Source organism: Pseudophryne corroboree, chromosome 8, assembly GCF_028390025.1.
Source record: "Pseudophryne corroboree isolate aPseCor3 chromosome 8, aPseCor3.hap2, whole genome shotgun sequence".
Classification (NCBI taxonomy): domain Eukaryota; kingdom Metazoa; phylum Chordata; class Amphibia; order Anura; family Myobatrachidae; genus Pseudophryne; species Pseudophryne corroboree.
In genome coordinates, this window is record NC_086451.1 from 67,558,998 (window position 1) to 67,572,507 (window position 13,510).

Below are 13,510 nucleotides of genomic sequence, written 5' to 3' on the forward strand. Positions count from 1 at the left end.
TCCCAAACGGGCGGGAGAGTGCGGATGACTCTGCAGCACCGAATGAGAGAACTCCAGGTCCTCCTTAGCCAGGGTATCAAATTTGTAGGATTTTACAAACGTGTTTGCCCCTGACTAAATAGCCGCTCGGCAAAGTTGTAAAGCCGAGACCCCTCGGGCAGCCGCCCAAGATGAGCCCACCTTCCTTGTGGAATGGGCATTTACATATTTTGGCTGTGGCAGGCCTGCCACAGAATGTGCAAGCTGAATTGTATTACACATCCAACTAGCAAAAGTCTGCTTAAAAGCAAGAGCACCCAGTTTGTTGGGTGCATACAGGATAACAGCAAGTCAGTTTTCCTGACTCCAGCCGTCCTGGAACCTATATTTTGAGGGCCCTGACCACATCTAGCAACTTGGAGTCCTCCAAGTCCCTAGTAGGCGCAAGACACCCCAATAAGCTGGTTCAGGTGAAACACTGACACCACATTAGGGAGAGAACTGGGGACGAGTCCGCAGCTCTGCCCTGTCCGAATGGACAAACAGATATGGGCTTTTTTGAGAAAAAAACCACCAATTTGACACTCGCCTGGTCCAGGCCAGGTCCAAGAGCATGTTCGCTTTTCATGTGAGATGCTTCAAATCCACAGATTTGACTGGTTTTAAACCAATGTGTTTTGAGGAATCCCAGAACTACGTTGAGATCCCACAGTGCCACTGGAGGCACAAAAGGGGGTTGTATATGCAATACTCCCTTGACAAACTTCTGGACTTCAGGAACTGAAGCCAATTCTTTCTGGAAGAAAAATCGACAGGGCCGAAATTTGAACCTTAATGGACCCCAATTTGAGGCCCATAGACACTCCTGTTTGCAAGAAATGCAGGAATCGACCGAGTTGAAATTTCTTCGTGGGGCCTTCCTGGCCTCACACCACGCAACATATTTTCGCCACATGTGGTGATAATGTTGTGCGGTCACGTCCTTTCTGGCTTTGACCAGGGTAGGAATGACCTCTTCCTGAATGCCTTTTCCCTTAGGATCCGGCGTTCCACCGCCATGCCGTCAAACGCAGCTGCGGTAAGTCTTGGAACAGACATGGTACTTGCTGAAACAAGTCCCTTCTTAGCGGCAGAGGCCATAAGTCCTCTGTGAGCATCTCTTGAAGTTCCGGGTACCAAGTCCTTCTTGGCCAATCCGGAGCCATGAGTATAGTTCTTACTCCTCTACGTCTTATAATTCTCAGTACCTTAGGTATGAAAAGCAGAGGATGGAACACATACACCGACTGGTACACCCACGGTGTTACCAGAACGTCCACAGCTATTGCCTGAGGGTCTCTTAACCTGGCGCAATACCTGTCCCGTTTTTTGTTCAGACGGGACGCCATCATGTCCACCTTTGGTAATTCCCAACGGTTTACAATTATGTGGAAAACTTCCCCATGAAGTTCCCACTCTGCCGGGTGGAGGTCGTTCCTACTGAGGAAGTCTGCTTCCCAGTTTCCATTCCCGGAATGAAACACTGCTGACAGTGCTATCACATGATTTTCCGCCCAGCGAAAAGTCCTTGCAGTTTTTGCCACTGCCCTCCTGCTTCTTGTGCCGCCCTGTCTATTTACGTGGGCGACTGCCGTGATGTTTTATCCCACTGGATCAATACCGGCTGACCTTGAAGCAGAGGTCTTGCTAAGCTTAGAGCATTATAATTTTACCCTTAGCTATATTTATGTGGAGAAAAATCTCCAGACTTGATCACACTCCCTGGAAATTTTTTCCTTGTGTGACTGCTCCCCAGCCTCTCGGGCTGGCCTCCGTGGTCACCAACATCCAAAACTGAATGCCGAATCTGCGGCCCTCTAGAAGATGAGCACTCTGTAACCACCACAGGAGAGACACCCTTGTCCTTGGATATAGGGTTATCCGCTGATGCATCTGAAGATGCGATCCGGACCATTTGTCCAGCAGATCCCACTGAAAAGTTCTTGCATGAAATCTGCCGACTGGAATTGCTTCGAAGGAAGTCACCATTTTTTTACCATGGCCCTTGTGCAATGATGCACTGATTTTAGGAGGTTCCTGACTAGCTCGGATAACTCCCTGGCTTTCTCTTCCGGGAGAAACACCTTTTTCTGGACTGTGTCCAGAATCATCCCTAAGCACAGGAGACTTGTTGTCGTTATCAGCTGCGATTTTGGAATATTTAGAATCCACCCCTGCTGTTGTAACAGTATCCGAGATAGTGCTACTCCGACCTCCAACTGTTCCCTGGACTTTGCCCTTATCAGGAGATCGTCCAAGTAAGGGATAATTAAGACGCCTTTTCTTCGAAGAAGAACCATCATTTCGGCCATTACCTTGGTAAAGACCCGGGGTGCCGTAGACAATCCAAACGGCAGCGTCTGAAACTGATAGTGACAGTTCTGTACCACGAACCTGAGGTACCCTTAGTGATAAGAGCAAATTTGGGACATGGAGGTAAGCATCCCTGATGTCTCGGGACACCAGATAGTCCCCTTCTTCCCGGTTCGTTATCACTGCTCTGAGTGACTCCATCTTGATTTGAACCTTTGTAAGTGTTCAAATTTTTTTAGATTTAGAATAGGTCTCACCTAGCCTTCTGGCTTCAGTACCACAATATAGTGTGGAATAATACCCCTTTTCTTGTTGTAGGAGGGGTAATTTAATTATCACCTGCTGGGAATACAGCTCGTGAATTTTTTCCCATACTGCCTCCTTGTCGGAGGGAGACCTTGGTAAAGCAGACTTCAGGAGCCTGCGCAGGGGAAACGTCTCGACATTCCAATCTGTACCCCTGGGATACTACTTGTAGGATCCAGGGGTCCTGTACGGTCTCAGCGTCATGCTGAGAGCTTGTCAGAAGCGGTGGAACGCTTCTGTTCCTGGGAATGGGCTGCCTGCTGCAGTCTTCTTCCCTTTCCTCTATCCCTGGGCAGATATGACTCTTATAGGGACGAAAGGACTGAAGCTGAAAAGACGGTGTCTTTTTCTGCAGAGATGTGACTTAGGGTAAAAACGGTGGATTTTCCAGCAGTTGCCGTGGCCACCAGGTCCGATGGACCGACCCCAAATAACTCCTCTTCCTTTATACGGCAATACACCTTTGTGCCGTTTGGAATCTGCATCACCTGACCACTGTCGTGTCCATAAACATCTTCTGGCAGATATGGACATCGCACTTACTCTTGATGCCAGAGTGCAAATATCCCTCTGTGCATCTCGCATATATAGAAATACATCCTTTAAATGCTCTATAGTCAATAAAATACTGTCCCTGTCAAGGGTATCAATATTTTTAGTCAGGGAATCCGACCAAGCCACCCCAGCTCTGCACATCCAGGCTGAGGCGATCGCTGGTCGCAGTATAACACCAGTATGTGTGTATATACTTTTTATGATATTTTTCCAGCCTCCTGTCAGCTGGCTCCTTGAGGACGGCCCTATCTATAGACGGTACCGCCACTTGTTCTGATAAGCGTGTGAGCGCCTTATCCACCCTAAGGGGTGTTTCCCAACGCGCCCTAACTTCTGGCGGGAAAGGGTATACCGCCCATATTTTCTATCGGGGGGAACCCACGCATCATCACACACTTCATTTAATTTATCTGATTCAGGAAAAACTACGGTAGTTTTTTCACATCCCACATAATACCCTCTTTTGTGGTACTTGTAGTATCAGAAATATGTAACACCTCCTTCATTGCCCTTAACGTGTGGCCCTAATAAGGAATACGTTTGTTTATTCACCGTCGACACTGGATTCAGTGTCCCTGTCTGTGTCTGTGTCGACCGACTAAAGTAAACGGGCGTTTTAAAACCCCTGACGGTGTTTTTGAGACGTCTGGACCGGTACTAATTGTTTGTCGGCCGTCTCATGTCGTCAACCGACCTTGGCGCGTGTTGACATTATCACGTAATTCCCTAAATAAGCCATCCATTCCGGTGTCGACTCCCTAGAGAGTGACATCACCATTACAGGCAATTGCTCCGCCTCCTCACCAACCTCGTCCTCATACATGTCGACACACACGTACCGACACACAGCACACACACAGGGAATGCTCTGATAGAGGACAGGACCTACTAGCCCTTTGGAGAGACAGAGGGAGAGTTTGCCAGCACACACCAAAAACGCTATAATTATATAGGGACAACCTTATATAAGTGTTTTCCCTTATAGCATCTTTTTTATATATTTCTAACGCCAAATTAGTGCCCCCCCTCTCTGTTTTAACCCTGTTTCTGTAGTGCAGTGCAGGGGAGAGCCTGGGAGCCTTCCCTCCAGCCTTTCTGTGAGGGAAAATGGCGCTGTGTGCTGAGGAGATAGGCCCCGCCCCTTTTTCGGCGGCCTCGTCTCCCGCTCTTAACGGATTCTGGCAGGGGTTAAATATCTCCATATAGCCCCCGGAGGCTATATGTGAGGTATTTTTAGCCAAAAAAGGTTTTCATTTGCCTCCCAGGGCGCCCCCCTCCCAGCGCCCTGCACCCTCAGTGACTGCGTGTGAAGTGTGCTGAGAGGAAAATGGCGCACAGCTGCAGTGCTGTGCGCTACCTTTAGAAGACTGAGGAGTCTTCTGCCGCCGATTCTGGACCTCTTCTCGTTTCAGCATCTGCAAGGGGGCCGGCGGCGAGGCTCCGGTGACCATCCAGGCTGTACCTGTGATCGTCCCTCTGGAGCTAATGTCCAGTAGCCAAGAAGCCAATCCATCCTGCACGCAGGTGAGTTCACTTCTTCTCCCCTAAGTCCCTCGTTGCAGTGATCCTGTTGCCAGCAGGACTCACTGTAAAATAAAAACCTAAGCTAAACTTTTCTAAGCAGCTCTTTATGAGAGCCACCTAGATTGCACCCTTCTCGGCCGGGCACAAAAATCTAACTGAGGCTTGGAGGAGGGTCATAGGGGGAGGAGCCAGTGCACACCACCTGATCCTAAAGCTTTACTTTTTGTGCCCTGTCTCCTGCGGAGCCGCTATTCCCCATGGTCCTTTCAGGAACCCCAGCATCCACTAGGACGATAGAGAAAAGTAAGCTTTTAGGATCACATGGTGTGTACTGGCTCCTCCCCCTATGACCCTCCTCCAAGCCTCAGTTAGGTTTTTGTGCCCGTCCGAGCAGGGTGCAATCTAGGTGGCTCTCCTAAAGAGCTGCTTAGAAAAAGTTTTTTAGGTTTTTTATTTTCAGTGAGTCCTGCTGGCAACAGGCTCACTGCATCGAGGGACTTAGGGGAGAGAATTTCAACTCACCTGCGTGCAGGATGGATTGGATTCTTAGGCTACTGGACACCATTAGCTCCAGAGGGAGTCGGAACACAGGTCTCACCCTGGGGTTCGTCCCGGAGCCGCGCCGCCGACCCCCCTTACAGATGCTGAAGATTGAAGGTCCGGAAACAGGCGGCAGAAGGCTCTTCAGTCTTCATGAAGGTAGCGCACAGCACTGCAGCTGTGCGCCATTGTTGTCACACACTTCACACCAGACGGTCACGGAGGGTGCAGGGCGCTGCTGGGGGCGCCCTGGGCAGCAATATATAATACCTTTTATGGCAAAAGAATACATCACATATAGCCATTAAGGCTATATGTATGTATTTAACCCATGCCAAATGTCTAAAACTCCGGGAGAAAAGCCCGCCGGAATAGGGGGCGGGGCTTATTCTCCTCAGCACACAGCGCCATTTTCCTGCTCAGCTCCGCTGTGAGGAAGGCTATCAGGACTCTCCCCTGCACTGCACTACAGAAACAGGGTAAAACAGAGAGGGGGGGCATATTTTGGCGATATTTTTATATATTTAAGCGGCTATAAGGAACAACACTTATATAGGGTTGTTCCCATATATATTATAGCGCTTGGGTGTGTGCTGGCAAACTCTCCCTCTGTCTCCCCAAAGGGCTAGTGGGGTCCTGTCTTCGATAAGAGCATTCCCTGTGTGTCTGCTGTGTGTCGGTACGTGTGTGACGACATGTATGAGGACGATGTTGGCGTGGAGGCAGAGCAATTGCCGATAATGGTGATGTCACCCCCCAGGGAGTCGACACCGGAATGGATGGCTTTGTTTATGGAATTACGTGATAATGTCAGCACATTACAAAAATCAGTTGACGACATGAGACGGCCGGCAAACCAGTTAGTACCTGCCCAGGCGTCTCAGACACCGTCAGGGGCTGTAAAGCGCCCTTTACCTCAGTCGGTCGACACAGACCCAGACACTGAATCTAGTGTCGACGGTGATGAAACAAACGTATTTTCAAGTAGGGCCACACGTTATATGATCACGGCAATGAAGGAGGCTTTGCATATCTCTGATACTACAAGTACCACAAAAAGGGGTATTATGTGGGGGGTGAAAAAACTACCTGTAGTTTTTCCTGAATCAGAGGAATTAAATGATGTATGTGATGAAGCGTGGGTTAACCCAGATAGAAAAATGCTAATTTCAAAAAAGTTATTAGCATTATACCCTTTCCCGCCAGAGGTTAGGGCGCGCTGGGAAACACCCCCTAGGGTGGATAAGGCGCTCACACGCTTATCAAAACAAGTGGCGTTACCGTCTCCTGATACGGCCGCCCTCAAGGATCCAGCTGATAGGAGGCTGGAAACTACCCTGAAAAGTATATACACTCATACTGGTGTTATACTGCGACCAGCCATCGCCTCAGCCTGGATGTGCAGTGCTGGGGTCGTCTGGTTGGATTCCCTGACTGAAAATATTGATACCCTGGATAGGGACAGTATTTTATTGACTATAGAGCAATTAAAGGATGCTTTCCTTTATATGCGAGATGCGCAGAGAGATATTTGCACTCTGGCATCGAGAGTAAATGCGATGTCCATATCTGCCAAAAGGAGTTTATGGACGCGACAGTGGTCAGGTGATGCGGATTCCAAACGACATATGGAAGTATTGCCGTATAAAGGGGAGGAATTATTTGGCGTCGGTCTATCGGATCTGGTGGCTACGGCAACTGCCGGAAAATCCACTTTTTTACCTCAGACCCCCTCCCAACAGAAAAAGACACCGTCTTTTCAGCCGCAGTCCTTTCGTTCCTATAAGAACAAGCGGACAAAAGGACAGTCATATCTGCCTCGGGGCAGAGGAAGGGGTAAGAGAGGGCAGCAAGCAGCCCCTGCCCAGGAACAGAAGCCCTCCCAGGGTTCTGCAAAGCCCTCAGCATGACGCTGGGGCCTTACAAGCGGACTCAGGAACGGTGGGGGGTCGACTCAAGAATTTCAGCGCACAGTGGGCTTGCTCGCAGGTGGACCCCTGGATTCTACAGGTAGTATCTCAGGGTTACAGGTTGGAATTCGAGAAGTCTCCCCCTCGCCGGTTCCTAAAGTCTGCTTTGCCAACGTCTCCCTCAGACAGGGCGACGGTATTGGAAGCCATTCACAAGCTGTTTGCTCAGCAGGTGATAGTCAAGGTACCCCTCCTACAACAGGGAAAGGGGTATTACTCCACGCTATTTGTGGTACCGAAGCCGGACGGCTCGGTAAGACCTATTCTAAATCTCAAATCTTTGAACCTGTACATACAAAAATTCAAGTTCAAGATGGAGTCACTCAGAGCAGTGATAGCGAATCTGGAAGAAGGGGACTTTATGGTGTCCCTGGACATAAAGGACGCTTACCTGCATGTCCCAATTTGCCCTTCACATCAAGGGTACCTCAGGTTCGTGGTGCAAAACTGTCATTATCAGTTTCAGACGCTGCCGTTTGGATTGTCCACGGCACCTCGGGTCTTTACCAAGGTAATGGCCGAAATGATGATCCTTCTACGAAGAAGAGGCGTATTAATTATCCCTTACTTGGACGATCTCCTGATAAGGGCAAGATCCAGAGAACAGCTGGAAGACGGAGTAGCACTAACCCAACTAGTGCTGCAACAACACGGGTGGATTCTGAATTTTCCAAAATCTCAGTTGACCCCGACGACACGTCTGCTGTTCCTGGGAATGATTCTGGACACGGTTCAGAAAAAGGTGTTTCTTCCGGAGGAGAAAGCCAGGGAGCTATCCGAACTTGTCAGGAACCTCCTAAAACCAGGGACAGTGTCTGTGCATCAATGCACAAGAGTCCTGGGAAAGATGGTGGCTTCTTACGAAGCGATTCCATTCGGCAGATTCCACGCACGAACTTTTCAGTGGGATCTGCTGGACAAATGGTCCGGATCGCATCTGCAGATGCATCAGCGGATAACCTTATCGCCACGGACAAGGGTGTCTCTTCTGTGGTGGTTGCAGAGTGCTCATCTGTTAGAGGGCCGCAGATTCGGCATACAGGACTGGGTCCTGGTGACCACGGATGCCAGTCTGAGAGGCTGGGGAGAGGTCACACAAGGAAGAAACTTCCAGGGAGTATGGTCAAGCCTGGAGATGTCTCTTCACATAAATATACTGGAGCTAAGAGCGATTTACAATGCTCTAAGTCTGGCAAAACCCCTGCTTCAGGGTCAGCCGGTGTTGATCCAGTCGGACAACATCACGGCAGTCGCCCACGTAAACAGACAGGGCGGCACAAGAAGCAGGACAGCAATGGCAGCAGCTGCAAGGATTCTTCGCTGGGCGGAAGATCATGTGATAGCACTGTCAGCAGTGTTCATTCCGGGAGTGGACAACTGGGAAGCAGACTTCCTCAGCAGACACGATCTACACCCGGGAGAGTGGGGACTTCATCCAGAAGTCTTCCACATGATTGTGAACCGTTGGGAAAAACCAATGGTGGATATGATGGCGTCCCGCCTCAACAAAAAACTGGACAGGTATTGCGCCAGGTCAAGAGATCCTCAGGCAATAGCTGTGGACGCTCTGGTAACACCGTGGGTGTTCCAGTCAGTGTATGTGTTCCCTCCTCTGCCTCTCATACCAAAAGTACTGAGAATTATACGGCAAAAGGGAGTAAGAACGATACTAGTGGCTCCGGATTGGCCAAGAAGAACTTGGTACCCGGAACTTCAAGAGATGCTCACGGAGGATCCGTGGCCTCTACCTCTAAGACGGGACCTGCTTCAGCAGGGACCGTGTCTATTCCAAGACTTACCGCGGCTGCGTTTGACGGCATGGCGGTTGAACGCCGAATTCTAAAGGAAAAAGGCATTCCGGAAGAGGTCATTCCTACACTGGTAAAGGCCAGGAAGGAGGTGACTGCACAACATTATCACCGCATTTGGAGGAAATATGTTGCGTGGTGTGAGGCCAGGAAGGCCCCCACGGAGGAATTTCAACTGGGTCGATTCCTACATTTCCTGCAAACAGGATTGTCTATGGGCCTCAAATTGGGGTCCATTAAGGTTCAAATTTCGGCCCTGTCGATTTTCTTCCAGAAAGAATTGGCTTCAGTTCCTGAAGTCCAGACTTTTGTAAAAGGAGTACTACATATACAGCCCCCGGTTGTGCCCCCAGTGGCACCGTGGGATCTTAACGTAGTCTTGGATTTTCTAAAATCCCATTGGTTTGAGCCGCTCAAATCGGTGGAGATGAAGTATCTTACATGGAAAGTAACCATGCTACTGGCCCTGGCTTCAGCCAGGAGAGTATCAGAATTGGCGGCTTTATCATATAAGAGCCCATATCTGATTTTCCATACGGATAGGGCAGAACTGCGGACGCGTCCTCATTTTCTGCCTAAGGTGGTGTCAGCGTTTCACCTGAACCAGCCTATTGTGGTGCCTGCGGCTACTAACGAGTTGGAGGATTCCAAGTTGTTGGACGTGGTCCGGGCATTGAAAATATATATTTCAAGAACGGCTGGAGTCAGAAAGTCTGACTCACTGCTTATATTGTATGCACCCAACAAGATGGGTGCTCCTGCTTCTAAGCAGACGATTGCTCGTTGGATTTGTAGCACAATTCAACTTGCACATTCTGTGGCAGGCTTGCCACAACCTAAATCTGTCAAGGCCCATTCCACAAGGAAAGTGGGCTCATCCTGGGCGGCTGCCCGGGGAGTCTCGGCATTACAACTCTGCCGAGCTGCTACTTGGTCAGGGGCAAACACGTTTGCAAAATTCTACAAATTTGATACCCTGGCTGAGGAGGACCTTGAGTTCTCTCATTCGGTGCTGCAGAGTCATCCGCACTCTCCCGCCCGTTTGGGAGCTTTGGTATAATCCCCATGGTCCTGACGGAGTCCCCAGCATCCACTTAGGACGTTAGAGAAAATAAGAATTTACTTACCGATAATTCTATTTCTCGTAGTCCGTAGTGGATGCTGGGCGCCCATCCCAAGTGCGGATTGTCTGCAATACTTGTACATAGTTATTGTTACAAAAAAAAAATCGGGTTGTTATTTGTTGTGAGCCGTCTGTTCAGAGGCTCCTACGTTTGTCATACTGTTAACTGGGTTCAGATCACAAGTTATACGGTGTGATTGGTGTGGCTGGTATGAGTCTTACCCGGGGTTCAATATCCTTCCTTATTGTGTACGCTCGTCCGGGCACAGTACCTAACTGAGGCTTGGAGGAGGGTCATAGGGGGAGAGCCAGTACACACCATGTGATCCTAAAAGCTTACTTTTTGTGCCCTGTCTCCTGCGGAGCCGCTATTCCCCATGGTCCTGACGGAGTCCCCAGCATCCACTACGGACTACGAGAAATAGAATTATCGGTAAGTAAATTCTTATTTTCGACGCCCAGGTTTGAAGTTTAAATAAGTCATTCTGTAGAGACCCCACATCGCCTTCTGAATTAATTACCTTACATAGTTTAGGAACATCTGCAAAGATTGACACTGTGCTTTCCATGCCTATTCCTAGATCATTGATAAATATAGTGAACATCAGTGGGCCAAGAACGGACCCTTGTGGTATTCCGCTGATTACTGTTGCCCAGCTGGAGAACGTCCCATTGACCACTACTCCTTGCACTTTGTTATTCAGCCAATTACTTATCCATCTGCAAATAGTATATCCTAGGCCAAGTTCCCATAATTTGCTGATCTGTCTCCTATGAGGCACTGTATCGAAGGCTTTTTTCTAAATCTAAATACACCACATCCACTGATTTTCCCTGATCAAGATTCTTGCTCACTTCCTCGTAGAAGCTAACAAAGTTGGTTAATTGGCTCCCTACAAAATTAACCCTAGTGTGAATGTATGTGTGTGTACATGTGGTAGAGAATATAGATTGCAAGCTCCACTGTGGCAGGGACTGATGTGAATAGCAAAATATTCTCCTGTAAAGTGCTGCGGAACATGTGTGCGCTATATAAGTAACTGGTAATAATAAATAACCCTCCCCCTAGTGTCTAAACTTACTGCTGGTAGCCTACCCTCCCCCTATTGCCAAAGCTGATCCTAACCTCCCCTCCTGCAGATGAACCCTAACTCCCCCCCAGTGCCTAAGGTCACTGCCTGTAGCCTACCCTCCTCCTAGTGCCTAAACTCACTGCCTGTAGCCTACCCTGCCCCTAGTGCCTAAACTCACTGCCTGTAGCCTACCCTGCCCCTAGTGCCTAAACTCACTGCCTGTAGCCTACCCTCCCCCTAGTGCCAAAGCTGAATCTAACCCTCCCCCTAGTGCCTAAACTCACTGCCTGTAGCCTACCCTGCCCCTAGTGCCTAAACTCACTGCCTGTAGCCTACCCTCCCCCTAGTGCCAAAGCTGAATCTAACCCTCCCCTGCCGCAGATGAATCCTAACCCTCCCCCTAGTGCCTAAACTCACTGCCTGTAGCCTACCCTCCTCCTAGTGCCTAAACTCACTGCCTGTAGCCTACCCTCCCCCTAGTGCCTAAACTCACTGCCTGTAGCCTACCCTCCTCCTAGTGCCTAAACTCACTGCCTGTAGCCTACACTCCCCCTAGTGCCTAAACTCACTGCCTGTAGTCTACCCTCCCCCTAGTGCCAAAGCTGAATCTAACCCTCCCCTGCCGCAGATGAATCCTAACCCTCCCCCTAGTGCCTAAACTCACTGCCTGTAGCCTACCCTCCTCCTAGTGCCTAAACTCACTGCCTGTAGCCTACCCTTCCCCTAGTGCCTAAACTCACTGCCTGTAGCCTACCCTCCCCCTAGTGCCTAAACTCACTGCCTGTAGCCTACCCTCCTCCTAGTGCCTAAACTCACTGCCTGTAGCCTACCCTCCCCCTAGTGCCTAAACTCACTGCCTGTAGCCTACCCTCCTCCTAGTGCCTAAACTCACTGCCTGTAGCCTACCCTCCCCCTAGTGCCTAAACTCACTGCCTGTAGCCTACCCTCCCCCTAGTGCCTAAACTCACTGCCTGTAGCCTACCCTCCCCCTAGTGCCTAAACTCACTGCCTGCATCCTCCCCTCCCCCTAGTGCCTAAACTCACTGCCTGCATCCTCCCCTCCCCCTAGTGCCTAAACTCACTGCCTGTAGCCTACCCTCCTCCTAGTGCATAAACTCACTGCCTGTAGCCTCCCCTCTCCCTAGTGCCTAAACTCACTGCCTGTAGCCTACCCTCCTCCTAGTGCATAAACTCACTGCCTGTAGCCTCCCCTCCCCCTAGTGCCTAAACTCACTGCCTGTAGCCTACCCTCCTCCTAGTGCATAAACTCACTGCCTGTAGCCTCCCCTCCCCCTAGTGCCTAAACTCACTGCCTGCATCCTCCCCTCCTCCTAGTGCATAAACTCACTGCCTGTAGCCTCCCCTCCCCCTAGTGCCTAAACTCACTGCCTGTAGCCTACCCTCCCCCTAGTGCCTAAACTCACTGCCTGCATCCTCCCCTCCCCCTATTGCCTAAGGTCACTGCCTGTAGCCTACCCTCCTCCTAGTGCATAAACTCACTGCCTGTAGCCTACCCTCCTCCTAGTGCATAAACTCATTGCCTGTAGCCTCCCCTCCCCCTAGTGCCTAAACTCACTGTCTGCATCCTCCCCTCCCCCTATTGCCTAAGGTCACTGCCTGTAGCCTACCCTCCCCCTAGTGCCTAAACTCACTGCCTGCAGCCTACCCTCAACTAGTGCCTAAACTCACTGCCTGTAGCCAGGGCCGGTTCTTAGCCTTGTAGCGCCCGGGCAAAATATAGGGGCGTGGCTTCAAATGGGGGCGTGGTCACGACGCTGAAAGAAAAAATAAAATAAAAAAAAAGTATACTTACCATCCCCGTTCCTGATCCAGACCGCTGCAGTCCCCCTCCGCCGGCGCCGCCGCTCTTCTCTTCGATCTCTGGGAGAGACGTTATTACGTCTCTCCCATAGAACAGCATAGACACTAGAGGTCAATAATGACCCCTAGTGTCTGTGCCACTATGCTGTGCGGTGCGCGATGACGTCATCGCGCATCGCACAGCAAAGGTCCTCTCCATGAAGGGAAACTAGACCGTAGCGTCTAGTTTCCCTTCATGGAGAGGACCTTTGCTGTGCGGTGCGCGATGACGTCATCGTGCACCGCACAACTAAGGTCCTCTCGATGAAGGGAAACTATACGCTACGCGTCTGGTTCCCTTCAAAGCGGGGGGCACAGTGGCGGATCTTGCCCTGGTGCGGCGCCCTCCTGAAGGTGGCGCCCCGGGCAAAAGTACAGCTTACCCGTGGCAAGAACCGCCACTGCCTGTAGCCTACCCTC